Below are 21,830 nucleotides of genomic sequence, written 5' to 3' on the forward strand. Positions count from 1 at the left end.
AATGCTTTGTCCCTGTTCATTGAGCAATCTGTTCTCTCTCTCTCTCTCTCTCTCTCTCTCTCTCTCTCTCTCTCTCTCTCTCTCTCCTATCCAACAGCCACAGGCCTCTCAGAATCACCTTGTCCGAACTGAGCTAACTGCTTTGTGCTCCATTTCCTGTGTGTTCCCTGACCCAGCAATTGTCAGCATCCTTGACCTAGATGTTAAGAAAGATACCTGGAGGTCACCCATAATGCTAACCCCATAGCCCTAAGCCATTATGTGAGTGGTGGAAAGCAAGGCCCAGCATCCACATAGACACTGGCATTGAAAATTCTAGACCTGCATGCTCCAGTATGCTCCAAAGACCAGGTCAACTGGTCTTTGGAAACGGACTTCTGAGAAATGGGGTGTTCCTATTTGGAACTTGGAATTTGGAGTAAGGGTTACAAAGAAACAGTCTGGAACTGACTCTTGTGAATTGGACTGGCTTCAGTAGAAGCATTGCCATTTTCCCAGTAAGTCAGGGGATAGACATGGGTTGTGCAATATTCCATCCAGCAGCAATGCAAGAAGCATCCTTTGTTTATGCGGATTATCTCTAAGTGAGGTCTGGATCCCTTTATTGTCTGTGCCAATTCTGTGAGCTAGCAAGTTGCAATCTGATACTTGATTTTAAATTAACTAGGCTCGCCCCGCCCCGCCCCGCCCCGCCCCGCCCCGCCTCACCTCGCCTCTCCTCACCTTGCCTCCCCTCTCCTCCTCCTCCTCCTCCTCCTCGTCCTTCTTCTCTATCTCTCTCTCCCTCTCCCTCCCTCAAACTCCCTCCTTTGTTTTAGTGATACAGGGTCTTCCTCTGAAGTTCTAGGTGGCCTTGAACTCACTATATTGCCCAGGTTGGCCCTAAGCTTGAGGCAATCCTCCTGTTTCCTCCATGGCTTAGGATGGTCTGCTGACAGCAATACCACATTAGCCTGGGACCTTCTATCTACTGTTACTGTCAGAGACACCAAAACTCCATCACTGCTTTCAGGAATGTCACTTGTGCTGATGTTTTGAGCTCCCCACAAATGTCGCCCCTCCCAACTGCTGGGAACCAAAAGAACACCCAGAGACACAAGCATGTGATACTTTTGAAAAGGAAATTCCCTCTGCTTTTTTTTTTTTTTTAACAGAGAGTTTCAAAGGGCTGGTTCACCCATCATAAATATGGTAACTATTTTGAGGAAAGGGGTACCATAAATCCCCAGAATTTCTGTTACTGGTCTGTTCCTTGTGGGGAAAGGACCTTCGTTTCAGTGAGTGTCACATTTCTCAAGAGCAGCTTCCAGGTCTGAAAACTTGTAGCTATAGATGTTCTTGCTCAGACATCATAGCTTACAAAGATCATGGCTCTTCCTTTAGTTTCAGGCCCAGCACTAGGCAGGGAAGCCTGGTTTTGCTATGTGACCCCATCATTTCCATCAGTCATGCTCAGTAAAGTCAAGGAATGTGTTCTAAGTGGTCCCAAGGGGAAATATGTGGTTAGGCGCCCACTAGCTTTTGCTTAGCTAGGGTTTCATTGCTGGGAAGAGACACCATGACCATGGCAACTCTTCTAAAGGCAAACGTTTAATCAGGGCTGGCTTATAGTTTTAGAAGTTCAGTGCGTTATCATCTTGGCAGGAAGCATGGCAGTGTCCAGCCAGACATAGTACTGGAGATGGAGCTGAGCGTTCTACATCTTGATCTGAAGACAGCCAGACTGTCTTCTACAGGCAGCCAGGAGATGACTGAAATTGCACATTGGGCAGAGCTTAAGTCTGGGAGACCCCAAAGCCCACCCCCACAGTACCACATCCCTTCCAACAAGACCATACCTCCTAGTAATGCCATTCCTTGTGGGCAAAGCATTCAAACCTGTGAGTCTGTGGGGGCCAAACCTATTCAAGGTACTACACATCTCATTATTTAGTCTACATGTAACCTTATCTATGTGTGTTTCTGTTTTAAGAGGCTTGCTTAATGTGCATAGTTTATTCATGAATGATGAAGTCACAGCCAGAAGCCATCATATATCTTGCTTAAACAAAAACTTTCTAATGACTGTATCTTCATTACAGGTAATATGTCAGCCTTCTTGCTCTTCACCACTGCACTTGAGGAACATCTTATTTTAGCAATAGAAGTGCCACCAAGAGGTGCCACAGAGCCTGACAAGGACTGCTGGTTAGCATGTGAGAACTGCAGGAGAAGGCAGAGTGTTTGCAACCTTGTTGGGTCTCACCTATCTTGAGATGTGCATGTCAGCAACTCAAAACTTTCACTACTCTTCACAAGTCCAAAAAGTGCTCTGAGTGTTAATTCGGGGTTATGACCCAACTTGAGTGAGTTTAGCATCTGTAACTAGCAAGGAGCAGCTTGTGTGTGTGTGTGTGTGTGTGTGTGTGTGTGTGTATGTATGTGCATGCATGCATGATCATACATACTTTGGCTTCTCTGAGAGGGCAGGGGATTTGTTCTCCTAACTGTGGGCTGTGAAAAAGTAGGAGCTAGTTCAAACCAGATGAGGTTGTGTACACATAACAGTCTGTAGAAGGCAAGGATCATGCTTGCTTAGTCGTAGCATGTGACAACATGGCTAGACCTTCAGGTTGGTGGTTCCTTATTTGAAGTGCAGGGGCTCTGACGCCCAAAGCCATGTTTATTGAGCCATGATGGTCAAACTATTTTCATAAGTGCAAACTGTTATTTGACCTCTTTTCTTTTGTTCTCTCATGAGTAGAGACTGGGGGTCCCCAGAGGCTTTGGGATGGATGATGTCATTGCTCTGTTAATCAGATTTATGCCATTATCATAAATGCACAATTGAGGTTCTCAATGGTTTATCTTGTGCTCGGACTACTTGGTTCTCTTTTCTCTGGGAAAAGCTGCCCTTTGGTCCACTGAGGAGATGCAGTTTTCCTTTGTCAGGGCACCAACTTCTGTCCATGGTCAGTCCTCTTGTTGACTTTACTAGCTCTCTCTCTGTGCTTCAACTTCATGACCTCTGAGCCCTTTGTGCTGTGACACTCACTTGTCCTTTGACCTCCACAGGCAGTTTCTTGCCTTTGCTTCTCTCCTATAACAGCATGGCTGTGGGAAGGAGGCAGCCAGCTATCACTCCTGACCTCTCCAGCCCCTGAGAGGCACATCTGTTTTAGGCAGAAGAAGCTTCCAGAAGTTCTTGAGTATGAGTGGTGTGTGTGTGTGTGTGTGTGTGTGTGTGTGTGGTGTGTGCACACATGTGAGCACATGCATACGTGCATGTAGTGAGTGTGTGTACATGCATTGTTTATGTGTGTGCATAAAAAGTGCATGTGTTGTGGAGGTTGGAGGATATCTTCAACTGTCCTTCTTCTTGTTTTTCAGACAGGGTCTCTCACTGGCCTAGAACTCATCAAGTAGGCTACAATGGCTGGCTAGCAAGCCCAGAGGTCTGGTCTACCTGTCTCCACCTCCAGAGGTGGGGACTACAAGCACTTCTCACCATGCCTGGCTTAAAAACAAAACACTTGAATTCTGGGAGATCAAACTCCAGTCCTCATACTTTCAATATAAGGGATTTGCTGAGTAGCTCCTGCCTCTGGGAGTTCTAAGGAATGAGGTGACTGTAGAGGGATGGTATCTGTGTCGTCCTTGTTCTTGGATAGTATTCTACTTACTTCTCTGTTGCTGTAACAGAATCCTGACCAAAAACAACTTAGAAGATGAAAGAGTTTATTTGGCTTAAAATAAACTCTTGTTTGTTTTATCTAACCATGATTATTTAACTATGTTAGAATTCACGATGGAAGGAGTCCAGGGTAGGAGGGCAAGGCTGAGGCCATGAGGCAGGAGCTGAAATAGAGACCTCCGGGAGACGCTGATTTATTGCCCCTTTTCCAGGCTCACATCCATTTACGTCTTTGAGACAGTCCAGGCCCACCTGCTCAGGTTTGGCACAGCTCACAGTGACTGGGTCCTCCTATGCCAACCGTCACCCAAGAAAATGAGCCATTGACATACTGAAAGGACATGTGACGGTATCAGCTCTTCAACTAAGAGTCCATAGCTCCAGGTATGTCAGGCTGACAATAGACCACATCAGGCCCCATAGCTATGCTAGCATCATAGTGGGGAGAGCCCCAGGATGAGGGGGCTCATGCCGCTGCTGTTTTCAGCTCTGTGGCTTGCTCTTCTACACAGACACCTCCTTCTCTTTTAAGGTTCTTTCCAATTCTTTTCCTGTCTGTCCTAATTCTTCCTCAGCTTTATCCAAATAGGCAGCCTGGTATATTTGTATCAATAAGAAGCAATCAGGACAGCTACAACCCCTGCAATCAATATATAATTGCACCAGCGTCCTATCACCTCAGGCCTCTACACACTGATTACCACTGAGGTCTCCTGATTCTGACAGTGGTTCCAGGTTCTACTGCTGGCTGCACCTGAGGATCATGTGGGTGGTTTACAGACTGAGTGTAAGGAAACCATTTATGCCTGGGTAAGATTTGCTGAGACCATTAGAGACCAAGAAATCATGTGATATACACAATTAAAAGTAATAAAAGTCTTTAAAATATGTGTTTTAAAAAACTCTACATAGATGTTAACTATGGTAAGAAGTGAACTGTAATATTCAATGATGGTCAAAATATAAATGAAGATTATAATCCTAAAACACCCCCGGGAGAGTCTAATGGGAGATAATTAGATCATAGAGTCCCACCCTCAGGAATGGATTAATGCCTTGTGCAGAAACTGGGTTAGTTCTCTCCATGGGATTAGGTTTGCTGGGGTGGGGGAGGTGTTAGTTCTCTTGGGACAAGTGTAAGCCTTTCATAACCTCCCATCTCTTCTGCATGGCCAGCTTCTATTTTCTACTCTCCACCATGGATTGCTGAGCAAAGCCAACTGGATACAGCTACCCAGTTGTAGATAGAACTCTTAGCCAAATTTATCTGTTCTTTTAAGCATCTTTTCCTGTAGATATTCTGTTACATCAGCAGAAAACAGAGCAAGATACCCAGGTGTGATGGTTTGTATATCCTTGGACCAGGGAGTGGCACCATCTGAAGGTGTGGCCTTGTTGGAATAGGTGTGACCTGGTTGGAATGGGTGTGTCACTGTGGGTGTGGGTATAAAATCCTCACCCTAGTTGCCTGGAAGTCAGTCTTCCACTAGCAGCCTTTGGATGAAGACATAGAACTCTCAGCTCCTCCGGCGCCGTGCCTGCCTTGCTCCCACCTTGATGATAATGGACTGAACCTTTGAACCTGTAAGCCAGCCCCAATTAAATGTTGTTTTTTTTATATAAGACTTGCCTTGGTCATGGTGTCTGTTCACAGCAGTAAAACCCTAACTAAGACACCAGGAGAACAAAAGGGTCTCCATTGGCTGTATAGCACTCTCTCATACATCATTTCCCTTGTCTCTTGTAGTAAGCCCAGGAGAAAGACAGCATATGGTATTATGCTCACTTACCAGACAGGAGGAACAAGTAGCCCATTATTTCTGTTTGCTTGGGATTATGGGAAAATTCCTGGGATTTTTTTAGTGCTAACTGAGAGATGGCCACCTTAGGTTAGATACAGTTCTCTTGATGTACTACAATGGCTTAGGGTCTGGATTTTCTTTCCATAGACTCCAGCATTCTCAAGGCTGGCAGCTGTTCCTGTAATAGTGGATGACTACAGGTGCAACTGTAGTCAGTTGGGATGACAGAGCTTGGGGTGATATGATCTTGGTTCAAAACCTGGAAGGGCAGAAGAAGGTCATAATTTTAAGGAAACAAAATGTCTGGCCATGGTAGACTTGTTATTATAGGGAATAAAAATGGGGTTTAATAATTGTCCATAGATTGGAAGGTAGGATGGTGGTTTGGGGGGCAGAGCCAGAGGTGCAGAAACTATGATTTGAACATGAGGTGAGAGCCTAGTTATAAGAAAGCATGAAGTCAGCAGAGTCTCTGGGGCAGTGGATCAGTGTGGCACGATGGTAGGAATAATGATGATACAATTGTAAGTCATTTCAGAGTGCTGAAAGCTTCTGGGATGTGCACAGGTAGGGGATTGCACCAGGATGTGCACAGGGATTGTACCGCTGTGGGAGCCTTAAAGGATGTTTACACACACAGTATCAACTTCCCCACACAGCCGCTTCATGTTGCCAAGGGACATAAGCAGATGTGTGAAGTGGCTGCTGGCATAACAAAACATCTTGTTTTACAATAAGTTTTTCAAAAGTAAATACAAAAAAAATACACTGCGAAATAATGGCGAAGCCATGCCAAGCACATGAACCAATGCCAATCACTTATTGTTGTTATCAGGTATCACATGCCAGGCAGGTATAATTGGATGTGTGCTACATTTTTATAACAAGTAGCTCAGCAGCTTTGTTTCCAACATTATTTCCACAAACGCAGGAGCAATGCATTTTGATGTGACACCACGTTACCCGGCAATGTGGAATTTAAGTTCCATTGTAATTTTCATGGGACCATATTGTGCATGCCATCCATTGCTGAGTGAAACATTGTTATATGGTAGGTTACTGTATTTCTGCAAAGTATTTTGAAGATTACATCATTATTAATTTTTCTTTAATTTGTGAACATGTGTGTGTTGGCCATACATATATATGTGCACATGATATAGAGACCACAGGTTTACCTTGGATATTGTTCCTCAATATAGTGTTCCCCTTGAAATTTTTTTCAAGATGGGGCTTTCCACTGGCCTGGACTTGATGATGTGGTTAGGTTTGCTGCCTGGCAAGCCCCGAGGACCCTCTGATCTCTGCCTCTTCAGTGCTGAAATTTCTAGCACATTCTGCTATCCCAGGCTATTTCATCTGGGCTGTAGAGATTGGACTCACGGCCTTATGTCTGCAAGGTGAGAACTTTCCCAGATGAGCTGTTATCTCAGCCTGGATTACATTGTTTTATTTACAACAATTAAACCAGAGCCTGGCACCATAGCTGTTGCTAGAAGCATTACAAAAGTAGAGCCCCACGTCAGCTGATGATTCAGTTAGCTGACAGCCCTGGGAAGGACTGCATTTGTGGCTCGTTAGGTGGCTCCGAGATGCTCCGTGAGGTGGGTACGCAGGCAGTGGGGTGAGGTGAGTCTCAATGGAAAGAATTAGTAAAGAGAAACAAACCATTATCATTACCCCATTCCACTGGACAATCTATCAAGACTGAAAGAGGTTAAGGGCAGTCTGAGATTGCATAGCTAGTTAGTGCAGGACCTGAGGCTACTTGTCAGTTTCCCATTTCCATTGTCAGAGGCTCCTCTATCAGCTCAGAATCCTGCATCATCCAGAGCCCTCTGCACTCATTACCTGATCCTGTGCAGAGGAGACCTTGATCAGAGCTAGGACTGCTCTTCTGATCTTCAGTTTGTAGAGAGTAGGGCATCCTGTCTGGGACTCCGCTGGTGCTTAGGCTACATCCTCATTACACTTTTGACTGCTATTTATGTCAGAGGAACTTGTCACCATGTCACTTTGGCACCTTGATCATGTATTTAGCTGTCATATCCTCATATGCAGGGGCTGACAGTCTGCCATTTTTACAGAGCACACGATTCTTCACTGGGTGTCTCTGATCCTGACCTCAATCTTGACTCTGTTCTTCGTGTCTCTGTACCTGGGGGCTGTTTACACCTGCAGCAAGTCCACTGCTCACTCAGAGAAAGAGTTGGGTAACCCTCAAAGGGAAGCCGCGTTAGCTATCAGTACATAGGGTAAAGACAAGGCACCTCAGACCCCAGGAGCAACACAGGGCAAAGCTGTGTCAGTGGCAGGTGCTGTAGCGAGCTTGGGCTGAGAGCTGGCTGGAGGCAGAAGTGTGATCTGGCAGGGGAGTGGTTGAGAAGCAGGTACAGGCCAGTACAGCTCTTGCGGCTCGAGTGGGGTGCAACTCAGAAGTCACCCTTGACTATTGTCTTCCTGTTCCAATGTGAGGAATGAATTCCTTCTCCCAGAGAGAGGGAAAACACAGAGGAAACCAACTCTGATTAGTACACCAAGACAAGATGACATTGTTTTAGCTGTTCCTTTGTTTTCTAATACTCAGTCACTCACGGACCCATTCATATGGATTCATTAATCCAACACAGCCTGACTAATGATCAATAAAGTACATGGTCAGTCTCCAGAAATTGGGGGGAAAAAGATGACTTAAGCTTTACTTGGATAGTTAATATAGACATTGAAAACATTTATTGTGATAGCTGAACTCAGTTTTTTACAGCATCAATTCATACAGAAGGTCTGTTTATTAGACCGTGCTCAGTAAATTGCATGGCAGTCTTATAATGCCAGAGACACCCCCATGAGATCCAGCTAAGCCTAGCTTTGCTTTGAAGATATCTATACTGCCATCAAGGAACTTTTCCCATTCCTCTTTGCTGAAGTTTTAGGAGAATGCGGTTGCCCTGATTATGTACCAGGACACAGAGACTCCCTCCAGCCCTCTGCTCTGGAAGTCTCAGAAGTTTTGATGGATGGCATACACTTGCCTCACAGTTTTGTATTTGGGAAGATGCTCAAGTGTTGACTGGCTGTTATAAACCTGTTGATAACCAGAGAGCTTGTGTTTCTGTATCAGATACCCGATGCCCTTTAAGCCTTGGCTGAGTCTTCTCTGCTTAGTTCTGTCAGAACAGCAATGTGGATCTCCTTTATTGGCACTTGAGAAGAGAGTTGGTACCTGTCCCCACCCAAGAGTGTATCAAGTCAAAAGCAATCCACATGGTCTGCCTCATAGCTACCATGGGATGGGCACTTTATGTCATGTTCAGAAATAAAGGGTAAATTGGAAAAAAATGCTATGGATTGTCTAAGCAAAAAAGTAGGAGGATGAGAAAAAACCTGGGGGAGGAGGAACAAGTGGAGATGAAAAAATAAGGAATAGAAAATGGCGAAATGAAATGAGTGAAGGATACCCACGTGCAGGCCATGATGAAGGCACACTGAAGGAGAGATGCTATGACCCAAAGACTCAATAGGAAAAATTGACTTTCCTTCTACCCAGAGGGAGGAAAATAAAGAGAAGAAGGTGATGTTGAGCTGCTAAATAGAGAGAAGAGAGAAAGGAAATTCAATCTAAAATTCATCCTCTGTGTTACTGAGGAATATACCACGAAACAATGCAAATAGAAACAAAGATCAAAGTCAAAACTAAAGATAGTGCACTGCAAAGCTGCCTCTGCTGTTTATAGGAAGCCTGGCTGGATTGTTGACTTAAAAGATTATGCATTATAAACACTGGAAGAGTGAAAAAAGGAAACCAAAAGATTGAATACCTCATCACAAAAGTTAAATGAATTAAAATGTCTTCTAATTTCTCTGCAAATACCAAAGACAAGAGAGCATCTTGTGGTACAGACAAGGCTCCTATTCATCAAACCACTTGGTTTCCATAATCTGATACTATGGTTAAATGTAAAGAATTTTCCCACAGACTCAAGTATTAGAACACTTGATCCCCAACTGCGGTGCTATCTTGGAGGTTTCTGTTCAACAAGTAGGTGGGCCTACCTGGAGGAAGTAGTCACAGGGGGTGGATCCTTAGGAAAATATTATTCATGACTCCCTCTCTGTTATTCTTGGTGCTTCCTGATCGGAAACCTCAATATGACAGCTTCCTCATGCTCTCAGAGATGCAAGACCAAGACACTACCACTACCATGACTTCCCCACCACACTTTTCTGATGGACTGGAATATCTTGGAACAGTGAGGCAAAATAATTTCTTCTTTTGAGTTGTTATGTTCATATATTTGCTCATAACAATAGGAATTGTATTTAATAAGGTAAGCCGTGTAGATGGTTCTGTCAGATGGACTTGGGTAGAAGTGAGAAGCCACTACGAGCCTGGCCCCTGGGATCTGTCACTGTACTTACCAGCTTATCATCTCCTCTGATCTCCTCCCCTTTTCTCTTTTTCTTGTTTCTTTATATGCTCTCCTCTCCTCTGCCACCTCTCCCTCCCTTTCTCCTTCTCTCTGTCTCTCCCCATTGCCAGTCAGATTCCAGGTACATTCTAGAGGCATGTCCCTCAGTGACAACAGAACCCAATCCATCTTCCTTAGGCTAGCCTGCAAGAGTCTCTGACCATTATTGAGCCTCTATGATTCTGGGGCTATTATAGTCTCGAATCTGCTTTGCATAAAGTACTTCAGAGTTTCTAAGAGAAGCCAATGTTATTCAAATTAGTTTGTTTTATAATTTAGTCAAGTAGGGACTGAGGACTAAACACAGAAACGTATTTTCAGAAATATAAGAGTTTAGAACATGGGACAGACTTATTTTCTTTCAGAAAAAGTACTTCAGAGTATACTCCAGCTGATAAAAATGTGTCAAAATAAATGTAAGCATGAGGACATTGTCTAAGAATGAACTTGGTGCTGAACACTAAGATCTATTGAGTGTGGAGTAAAATCTAAATGATTCTTGTTAATAGGGCTGAAGGTGGCATGAAAATTAAAGTTATCCTCAAAAGTTCTAACAAAATAAAACAAGAAATGTGGCTCATATGGATCACAGGGCCCCCAGTGGAGGAGCTAGAGAAAGTACCCAAAGAGCTAAAGGAGTCTCTGCAACCCTATAGGTGGAACAACAATATGAACTAACCAGTACCCCCACCCCCAGAGCTTGTGTCTCTAGCTGCATATGTATCAGAAGATGGCCTAGTCAGCCATCATTGGGAAGAGAGGCCCATTGGTCTTGCAAACTTTATATGCCTCAGTACAGGGGAACGCCAGGGCCAAGAAGTGGGGGAGTGGGGAGGAGGGTATGGGGGGCTTTTGGGATAGCATTGGAAATGTAAATGAAGAAAATACCTAATTAAAAAAATGAAAAAAATGTGGCTCTGAGAATGTTTATTCTAAGAGATACAAGAGACAGGGTGAATAGAAAGAATTTAGAACATCCCAACTTCTTCATTTCACAGGGAGAAAAGAAGAAATGATTTATTCTTTGTTTTTCAGATTGATTACAAAACACCACCAACACCAACACCACCACCACCACCACCAACAAAACCAAAGCTTAAAAGTTATTTTCTGAAACCTAAGAAGGCCACCAAAATTTTTTCAATATTTTAAAATATATTTTTTTCTGTTGGCTAAGCTATTAGAGGGGAAAGATCAAAGAAAACAATTCACCACATCTTTAGTAAATAGAAATGAAAAAGGAAAGAAAGCTGTAAGGCAAAAATAAATTAATAAAGAGAATAGAAGAAGGCTGGGCATGGTGGCATGAGCCTTTAATCTCAGTACTCAGGAGCCAGAGGCAGGCCTACTTCCATGAGTTCAAGAACAGCTTGACCTACATAGTGAGTTCCAGGGCAGCCAGGGTTACATGATGTCTTAAAAATATTAGAAGACATAAATGAGTCCCATGGTCAGAAATAATAAAATGAAGTCATGGTAACAAGTACAGATATTTAATTTATAACAATAACTGAGAGAGTCAACCCTTCTACCATAGAGCATCAATTAGGTTAGATAAAAGTGTCAACTACATGCTTCTATAAGATTCAAATCTAATGTGCAATGATTGACAAGGGAAGATGAGGAATAACAGGCTGGGCAAATGTTGCAGAGAAAGGGTATACAAAATGCAATAGTGTTAATATTAACATAACTACAATAGAACTTGAAGCACAAAAGGATTATGCAATATTCATGAAACAGACAATCAAAAATAAAAACACCACACTTACAAACCAAATAGTAGATGATGTCAAGTAATTGAATGTCAAATGTCCATAGCAAAAGCGTTAGGGAATGTAAGGAGATTTAGTTTTTGATTCCTAAAAGGATAACAACATATTCGTCTGAATATAGCAGGCAATGATGTTTTAAGGTATTAACTAGGGTGAAGCATACATTGATGACATGAACTTTGTTTAATAAAAACATGAAATAAAGCCCAGGAACAGATCATGCTGGGCTAAATGTATTTTTCATAGATTGTGTTTTTCTTTTCTTCAAGTAGAATGAAACATTAATTCAGATATTTTAATAAGCAGCAAGCAGAAACTAAATAGAGAGCAAGAAAAGAGAGCCAGCTATGGTAGCGAGTGCCTCTAATCCTAGTATTCAGTGTGCCAAAGGCAGGGCATTGTGAGTTCAAGGTCCAGACCAGCCTAGGGCTTGGCTACATAGACATAGCAGGGTTGTCTCAATCAACTAGCAAAGAAACAATGAAACAAATGAATTAAATAAAAAAAAATCAAAAGAAGAAAAAAATGAGAAGAAACAACCATCCCAAATAAAACACAAAGGAGTTGTGTTAAAAGAAATTAAATTGAGTTAAAATGCCAGTAGAAGACCTAGGACATTTAATAGAGAAAAAAAAGGAGAAAGCAAATACAAAATTAGATCCTGGAAAATGGATATAATTACAGGTACTAGATGTAAAACATGCTGCCTGATATCAATTATAACATTCAATGTGATTTTTAGTATTTAGGATCCTGTATCAAGATAAAAATCTCAAATTGACAAATTAAAGAACTTATAGTTTTGAATAACTTGTAAGAAAAAAATTACTGAAAAAATGCCTTTTGCTAGTTTCCCTATTATTGTAGCTCAATTGATCAAACTTGAAGAAATGTTAATTTAGAAGGACAACTTAATCGTTTCCTATTTTATAAAATTATAAATCTTTGTGAGTCATTTCATAAAATTATCATATTCCCAATAATGATAATTGTAAACAGTGTTCAGTTTAATGTATGAAATGAAAACTGTAGTCTTTTCCCTAAGTTAACCTATCACATTATACCTTCTGCTATTAAGAAAATGAAAACTTTGGGGCTTCTTAAATGTTTTCAGTTGTGAACCCCTTTCATCTGAGACATGTTTTCATTATGCTGGGTATGATGTTACATGAAATATGGGGATAAAATCTACTAACAAATAATAATTTCACTTAAAAAAATTTCATACATATTGATCATATTATTTCCCCTCCCCCAACTCCCCCCAATTCCCCCTAGATCCCTCCCACCAAACTTCATGCTTTCTCTCTCCTAAAACCAAAGACCAAACCAAAACAATAACATGCAGACACACAGACACACCTGTGCACACTGCAAAACAAAACAGAACAGAACAGAACAGAACAGAACAGAACACAACACAACACAACACAACACAACAAAACAAAACAAAACAAAACAAAACAAAACAAAACAAAACAAAACAAAATCAAACCCCATTTTGTTGGATTGAGCACGTGTCCCGCTCTGGAGTACAGCCGATATCCAACGGAGTCCTATATGACTCTGTTAGAAAAACAGAGTTCCCTCTTCCCATCAGTTGTAAATGGCTTCTTGGTTATGGGTGGGACTTGTACAGGTCTTGTACATGTGGTCACGGTCTCGGTGAGTTCATATGTGTATTGGTCCTGTTGTGTATGGAAAATTCCATTTCCTTAGAGTCATGTGTCTCCCCTGGCTCTCACAGTCTTTCAGTTCCCTCTTCTGCATAGATCCATGAGGCTTAAGGGGGAAGGGATTCGATAAAGACATTCCATTTAGGACCTCTCTTGCTCTGTTCACATTGCCCAATCTCTGATAATTACCATCTACTGCAAGAAGTTTCTGCTGATGAGGGTTAGAAGAGGAGGGGTAGGAGGGTGGGGTAGAGGAGGGAAAAGCATGCGGGACAAATAACAACAAAGGCCTTACAAAATCCCTATGGAACCCTCCTACTGTAGAAATGTCCTAAAATATAGACATATATAAATTAAATTTAAATGAAGTTATAACATAAGAGGGAAACAATACCTCAACTAGACATCATATGCTACCAATAAAACACTGAGTACCATGGATGCGTTATGTAGTTTTGAGCATCCAAACAAAGGAGTCCGTAGACTTCCTTAGGTATTAAAGGGTAGTGACAATGTTTTTTTTACCTTCTACAATCTAATGGCAAGACCCTATTGCTGAAGACACCACATACTTAAGTCATTGAACATCGAGAAACTGAGTTGGTCCTTCATTCCTACACTAGTGTTTATAGTGCTGGACGGTGTGATATAGCCAACTGGAGAAGAAATGTACTTGCCAGTCTCACAGCTGGGGACCCTTCAAGTTACACTAGCAACCTACCTGCAGGTTATACACCACTGATGCCATACGAACACAAATGTTATGAGAATAATGAGCAGCATTTGTTACTGAGTTTAATGCCTGCTCCATGAGGTGGAATCCATACTAACTCTGTTAACAAAGCCAAGAACCTGGTTATAGATAGGTCTTATTCCTTGAGAAAAAATATACTAGTTTTTCTGCTAGATGAACATAGGAAAAAAAAAATTCTTAATGTCATATTGCCATACCCATAAATTACATTGCTCATCTCTCATCTGACAAATTCTGTTAATTAATCAGTCAATTAATTAATTTATAGACAATATCTCACTATATAACTCTAACTGGTCTGGAACTATGTGAACTAGGATAGCCTTGAGATTACAGAGATCCCCCTGCCTCTGTTTCCTGGGAGCTGGGATTAAAGGCATGGGCTGCTTCACCCAGACTTTTATATATATATTTTTAAGTAATTATTTGGGAAGGTAAAACTTTATCATTTGTTAAAGACCATACTGGGCTTGCATTCCAATGAGATGGATGTGTTTGCCTCTTTTCAAATAAAGAGTTAAATTTGGCTGAAACTTTGAGACTGAACAAAGTGGAGAACCTTAAACTGTTTTCAGAGTTGATCGAGGTTTTGATTTTGCAGTTGTTGGTGCTGAGAAGGTCATTTTGCTTAAATACATGTTACAAAATGGCAGAGGCATGGTGAAGGCTTTTCCAAAATGTCTTAGAAATCCTATCCCAATCCCAAGCAAAACTTCATTATTTTGTCTTTCTGAAAATGTATAGCAGGAGGCCAAATAGCAATGCTTGCTTAAAAATCAAACATCCCAATGTCATGATCCAAGCATATATGAACTACTACTGAAATCCCAAGGAGCAATGCTAGAGAAAGATGGAAAGTTGTTGCTTTCCACAACTAAACCACAAGGTTTTCACAAAAGCATGCAACATTATCAACTTTGTAAGTAGAGCAAAAATTGAACAGTAATTCTAAACCTCAGGCTCTTGGGCCATGTTCTTTGGCAGACGTACTTCACTTTCCCACTCAAGGTTGAAGAGAAGTAGCCACACAAATGAGTGATGCCAGAAACCCCTCAGCTTCAGTGTGCGCTCAGTTTTGAATGTTTGATTATTGTGCGTTCAGAAACCATTTCCTGTCGTCAATTGACTTCGCCACTTTGCATTCAGTTACATGGCTCCATATGGGGTTGCCAGGTTAAGAAAGGGTGACCTGCCATGTTAGGCAGAAATAGTGTTGATGTAAGTACTTGAACAGTAGCAATTCTATTGATTCAAGTCACAGCTACAATATGACGGTCACCTAAGTTTTGTGCATTCTAATTATACAATAAAGAATGAGTTAAAATACCCTGAAGTGTAGCTATACAGTGAAATATCCTGCAAGTGTAACTTTCTTTGGGAGATATTTGTTTCCCAGAGGTCACTTATTAATGTCTGAATATTTTTAGTGGTGAGGATAAAGGTGGGGTGGAGGTAGTTTGGGGTGAGGTAGCATCTAGTACTTAGAGGGTAGGGATGAGCCTACATATCCTACAATGCCCAAGACTGATTCATCCAACAACAACAATAGCAACATCATCACCACCAGCACCATCATCATCATTGTCATCACCATCATCATCAACAACAACTGTTGCTTAGCCCTTGTATGTCAAGTTCAATTTGTCCAAAACTGAGGTTATAGTATATGCCAGCTCTCACACTAAATACTTAACCTGCTTTAATCCTCACAAATCTCTACAAATCAATTACTGCCACCATCCATTTTTCTCTTTGTGTGCATGACACATGTGGGGTTAGTGGCATTTCATGCATGTCGAGGTAAAAGAACAACCTTGTGCAATCAACTCTTTCCTGGGTTCCAGGAATTGAACTCAGGTCTCTAGGCTTTCTGGACAAGTGACTCCACCTGCGGAGCCAATTCACCAGCCCTCTCTATGCTAATTTTATATGTAAAGCCATCAAGACATACAAGGCATAGCCTGGCTTTGAAAGTCACATTCATGAAGAGACAGAATTTGATCCCCAGCAAAGTAGCAACTTTCTCTTTTTATTTTCTACTGTGCTAGTCTGATAGCACATGGGACTAAAGCAAGAGTCCAAATTATGTGTGTGCCCACATCCATTCCAATTTCATAACATACCATCCATAATTAAATAAAAGTAAATATATCTTGTTTGTTAGTAGTAATCTTCCATGGTGGAGTTTCTAAATTGGTTTTAATGGACATGTATTATTTTGTTATCAGATAAAACAAAAATCCAATAAGTCATATAAAAAAATCAATGGAGCTAATTGTAGTTTGGCATACTCCCTTATAAAAATTCAAAGTCTGAATAGAGGGTCAGGCTGCTTCTGTGTTGATATGTTTTAGAACAAACACCACTGTTCAAGTATGTGTTAGAATCCCTCCAGGGGCAGAAATCCTGACTCAGAGTACTTTAAACAAAGAGAAACCAATTGCTGCCTGTAGCTGAAATATCTAACAAAAGAGCTTCATTAGCTTCAGGCAAGGCTTGATCTTCTAGCTTAGAGTGTTTGACCTTAAGCCATTTTCTCTATTTCTGACCTCCCCTCCCTCCCTGTTTCCTGTACTAGGAGAAGTTATGGTCACTCAGATCAGACCAGCTTAGGTCACATGAATGCATTGACTAGTGTGGCTTTCCTGGATTCCATCTGTGGACTAGGGATGGATTCAGGTCTCTTGGAAGCCTGTCATTCCTAGGAGAGAATGGATGGCCATTGTAAAGTTGAACATTTTATATCAATTGAGAAGCACATGGTGTGGATTCAACTAATTAAGGGGTACTACCTTCAGAGACAATGAGATGGGACTCATCTTTCTCAAATGCCAACTTGAGTATATCTGTTTTCTCATAGGGTAGACTGTATTTCCACTATTCAGAGTAAAGACAGGTCATTGGTGGCTGGACTTACAAGGGAGAGCTACATGGTGTGTAGGGGGGAACTGGACATAGATCTTCAGGGGTAGAGCTGACTTGAAGGGCTGAAGGGAGAGCATGTGGCCTTAGCCTGGTGAGCTGGGCTATGTGAAAGAGACAGAGCCTGTGAGAATCATGAAAGGCACACAGAATCTGAAGCCTGGCTCGGCAGTACAGGCCGACATGTTTTTATCTTGGCTCTGTACACCAACTTAAGCAGGAACAACACACTGGGGGAAGATTTTAGATGAGGCGTGCCTGGGTCAGTTGTGAAAATTTTGTATCACAAGCCTGCCTTTCTGTTCCAGCTTCAGTTTCCACACTTTTAAAGTGGACAGCAGTGTAATCACAGAATTGATCTGCTGAGTAAATGATACAGTGTGTGCCTTAGATCCTCTGTAAATTGTGAGGGAGCAGATGCGTGCAGGAAAACTGTTTCAGAAACCCATATATGCACAGAGATAGAGATCACAGGACAGACTGCAGGGATTACAGAGACCTGTCCTACCTAGAACCCCTCTGCCTCCTGGTTCTCCAACACATCCCTGTTTGCCTATGACTTCACCCCTGGGAAAAGCATCAGTCTGGGACCACAAGGAGAAGGCAGCAGCTCTGGGTTTCCCTGGCCTTCAGGATGGAGGAGCTCAGGAAGTGAGGTTCAGAAAAGGAGCAAAAGTACTTCAAGGAAGAGAGGGAATTACTTCTTGGGTCAAGTTTGCCAAAGACCATAAAAGCCTCAATGTATGAAATTAGCTTGATTTTGTAAAATAGTTACATCAGGCAGCTGTCAGGAAATCAATAGCACACAGTAATTATGCCCATAAACATGCTGAAGAAGCAGGAGAGGTCAGAGGCAAAGAAGTGGGTTGCTACTGCCCAACCTTTCAAGACATGACTCACAAAGCCTGTGGGCACTACAGCTACCAGAGGACCCAGCTCCCCGTGTCTGCCACCAATTAATCCAGGGAGAAGGGAAATTGAATTGGGCAAACATTTATTGCGCATTTACTTCAGGCCAGGCACTGGGATGATTTAACCCTCTCAGGGCAAGCCTTATTTGCAAACAGGCAGGGTAGGAAGTTCCTGGAACTAACACAGGATCAGTGGGTGTGCTATAGGCATAGATAAGAATCCAGTAAGTCACCCAGTGAGTTTTCATATTTTTGTGTCCTGGAGCAAAGAATTGAAAGAAGGAACCATGGCTAGTGGCAGACAGTTTGTGGAGAATAAAGGCACATCTGTGAGTGGAGCTGGGGTAAGGACTTGGGGAATGTCTGAGGCTCAAAGGCACTGGGCCACCAGAATCTTAATTTTTTTATAGGTCATTTACATGGTGCCTGCCTTCTCTAGCATTTGGAGAGCATGAACCTTTTTGCCTGGGCATTCTCTGTTTTATTACATGCAGTCTTAGGTAGGTTGGTAGGCCAAGGGAAGGTTCCTTGTTTTCCTCTGTCTTTAATTTCTTTCATGTCAATCTTGAAGCCTTTGGGACTTTCCTTTCTACACCATGGTGGAGACTTCTATCTGAGGTATAAACTTGAAAAGGAAAAGAAAAGGAAAAAAGAAAAGAAGAGAAAGGAGAGGAGAAGAAAAATCATGTCTGCACAGTAAAAACACTGGCTGCTCTTCCAGAGGACCCAGGTTCAATTCCCATAACCCATGCATGCCATGGAGCATGTGTGGAGGTCAGAAGACAACCTGTTTGAGTGGGTTTTCTCCCTTTACTGTCACAGATCTGTAGACTTAAGCTCAGGGTTTCAGGCTTGGCATCAGGAGCCTTTACCCACTGAACCATCGCACTGGACATGTGTGGAGTTTTGCAGAAGATAACAAGAAAGGCATTTGCTGACACTGCCTCCTGTCTAGATTTACAGGTACAGCCATTATGCTTCTGGGGACAGTGCCTGCTGTTTCCAGTTCAGGAACAATCCATTTGCCCTGGAATGTTCTTCTCTTAAGAAGCAAACATTGCATTCTTCAGAGAAGGAGCAAAACGAAGCACTTCCCTGGCACTTAGCTGCTCTTGCCTGTCCCTTTATCGTTTCATCTTCTCAAAACATATTATGGGCTGGGGATTTTTATCTCCATTTTATAGACCAAAAAATTGAGGTTCAGTACGATGAAGTAATATTTTCCATATCGTGCGGATAGTAAGTGGAAATTTGTGGATGATTCATAGCTTAGTCTGAATGGCTTTAATTAAATTGTCATAGCGGTGATTAGGCCAGGCTGGTGGCTGGTACGGATTTTGCTCAGAAAATTGGAACATTACAAGGGATGGTGGTGGGGGCTGGGATAGCAGCGAGAAGCAAGAAGGTAGATTCGAGCCAGGAAGCAGGGTAGTTGGGTGTGGACAAGCCTTAGGGTAAACTGATTAGATGGGGATAGAACCTTGGTGGGAGGGAAGAGAGGCAGTCAGGCAGATGTGAGATGGAGCGCATCCTATATCTTTTTTGCCTGGAGCAGTGGAAGGCTTTCTGACATGGTGCTCAGGCTGAGAGTCTCAAGATAGTCCCATTTATGGGCTGGCTGGTGGAGACTGCCCAGGTGTGATGCTCACAATTGGGAGGATTTCTTCCTGGGACTGTCTCAGAAACTATATATGTTCATCTAATACCCAGGAAAAAAAATCCTGTGAGAAACAGGGAAATAATAAGAAGTGTTATTGTTCTCTTGGGAGAATTCTATCTTAACAAGCAATGTAGAGATGTTGCTGCTTTGAAAGAATCTGTGGACATAAAATAGGACACAAGAGAAGGAACAGCATAAGAGCTGACCCTTAAGGTTGAAGTTCCCAGGACAAGATGGGAACAAGAAGTGTAGCTGTCAGCCTGGGCAGGGGCTGCTCATCCCTGCTGCATCCAAGCACATTCTTGGTCCTGTCTGCTGCTCCTGGTGAGTCCAAGTTGCAGATAAAAGTCGAGCATACCCATGGGAAATACTTCTATAAATTCTGTGCATGGTATCCCAAGACATAATAAACTTTGGAGTCAAAATAAGTCATTCGAAAGGCAATTTTGGCACATGGATCTGGGTGTCTCTGTAAGGAGCATTTTAGGAGATCCGGATATTGTTATTTTCAATTATGGCTAAAATATTTTTTTTTCTGTACATTGCAGCTGTTTGTAAATACTTCAGTGGAGAAATACAAAGAGAAGATGTGAATGCCGGGAGAAGACTATAACATTAAAGCAGAAATTGATTTAAAAATCCAACTTAGCAGAGGCAATTACAAATTCAAAGACGGAGCCCAAATCAGATCGGGCAGAGAAAATGTGTTTGCTGCAAGGAAGGAAGTGAGCTTATATAACACCAATTTCAAGTTGATTTTGGACACAAACTTACCAAATTTGACAACTGTCCTTGCAAAGCAAGAACATTTTTACTTTGAGTGGGAACAATGAATGCTTTGTGTGTTTAAAACGTCCTTTCTTTAGTATGATAGCCTTTTAAACATTGAATATTGCGTTACTATCTTTGAATTTTTAAATGGTGTCTACTCTCTATGTATTTTCTTTGAATATTCTATTCTTTTAATGATGCTGGAGCTCAAATGTCCGTATCAGGGGGAAATCATTTGGTTTGTAATAAAATGAAGTTATGCGTTTATTACATATTTACAAAAGAGCTTCTCTGATAGCATGTTGAGTAAGAAGCAATGCACAGTTGATTATCATAGCTACTCATTATTATTGTGTGTAGGCATGTTTGTGGGTGTGCTTTTGCGGGAGGGGACTAACGTGTGCTCATGCATGTGGAAAATAAAGGACAAAGTATTGTTTCTCAGGTAATATTTATATGATACAATCAAGTAATAATACAATAAATAACAATTATATATAAAATAAGTGTCCCTTACTGACCTGGAGCTCACAAATAGGCTAGACTTGTTGAGCAGTGAGCTCCGAGGACTTGCATGTCTCTATCTTCCTGGTGCTGGGATTGCAAGCAAAGCAAATGCCATCAAACCAGGATTGATAGACTGCTTGCTTGCTAGCTCTCTCTCTCTCTCTCTCTCTCTCTTTCTCTTTCTCTTTCTCTCTCTCTTTACTTCTTTCTTTCTTTTCCAATGTGGACTCAGCCAATTGTTGACATTATTTTAAAATGCACAACTAAAGTAGAATAACATGTGCTCTGAGAGCCTACTTTTCTAGAGTCTCCCCTTCATGGGAGAAAGGATTTAGTTTCTATGGTTTGCCTTAGGGAAGAAGAACTCTGGTTTCTACATGTGGGTTGAGGCAGTTGGGAGAAGATCACAGGAAGGCAGGAGAGTTCTTTGTATTGCTATAGAGAAATACCCGAAGCAGTTGACTCAAACAAGAGAAAAGGTTTACTCAGCTCCTGCTCCACTGTCATTCTAGTTCAAGATCAGATGGCTATTTTCTGTAAGCTCATGGTGGAACAAAGCACTTGTATCTAAACCAAGAAGCAGAGAGAGAAAGAGTGGGGGGTGGGGGAGGAGTGGGGAGGGGAGGCGATGCGATCCCATTATCCCTTTTGAAGATATGCACTAAGTGGTGCAGACCTCGCATAGGGCCCATAAAAGTTCCACAGTGGCTCCTACCTTGTCTTTTCTGACTAGGTGGGATTCTATCCATAGTACAGGAGGAGCCAGCGAGACCTGGCCTCTAAGGCTCCCCTCTCTTCTGGTTCAAAGTTCTGGGTGTCCCACAGGGCTGTACTCTTTCTCTCTCTTTTTCTTTTTTCTTTTCTTTTCTTTTCTTTTCTCTTCTTTTTTTTCTTTTCTTCCTTCCTTCCT

The 21,830-nt window shown here is 42.0% G+C and overlaps 1 long non-coding RNA gene across 1 annotated transcript in view; it reads left to right on the forward strand.

Annotated features, from left to right (window-relative positions):
• LOC110309928 overlaps positions 1–20,463 on the forward strand; it is a 41,177-nt gene extending 20,714 nt beyond the window's left edge. Inside the window, exons 2-3 of the long non-coding RNA XR_002379768.1 lie at positions 3,886–4,057; positions 20,191–20,463. This is a non-coding gene — a long non-coding RNA (uncharacterized LOC110309928). The remainder of the gene's footprint in view (positions 1–3,885; positions 4,058–20,190) is intronic.
• Positions 20,464–21,830: the final 1,367 nt, after the last annotated feature.

The sequence above is a fragment of the Mus caroli genome, chromosome 14 (assembly GCF_900094665.2).
Source record: "Mus caroli chromosome 14, CAROLI_EIJ_v1.1, whole genome shotgun sequence".
NCBI lineage: Eukaryota > Metazoa > Chordata > Mammalia > Rodentia > Muridae > Mus > Mus caroli.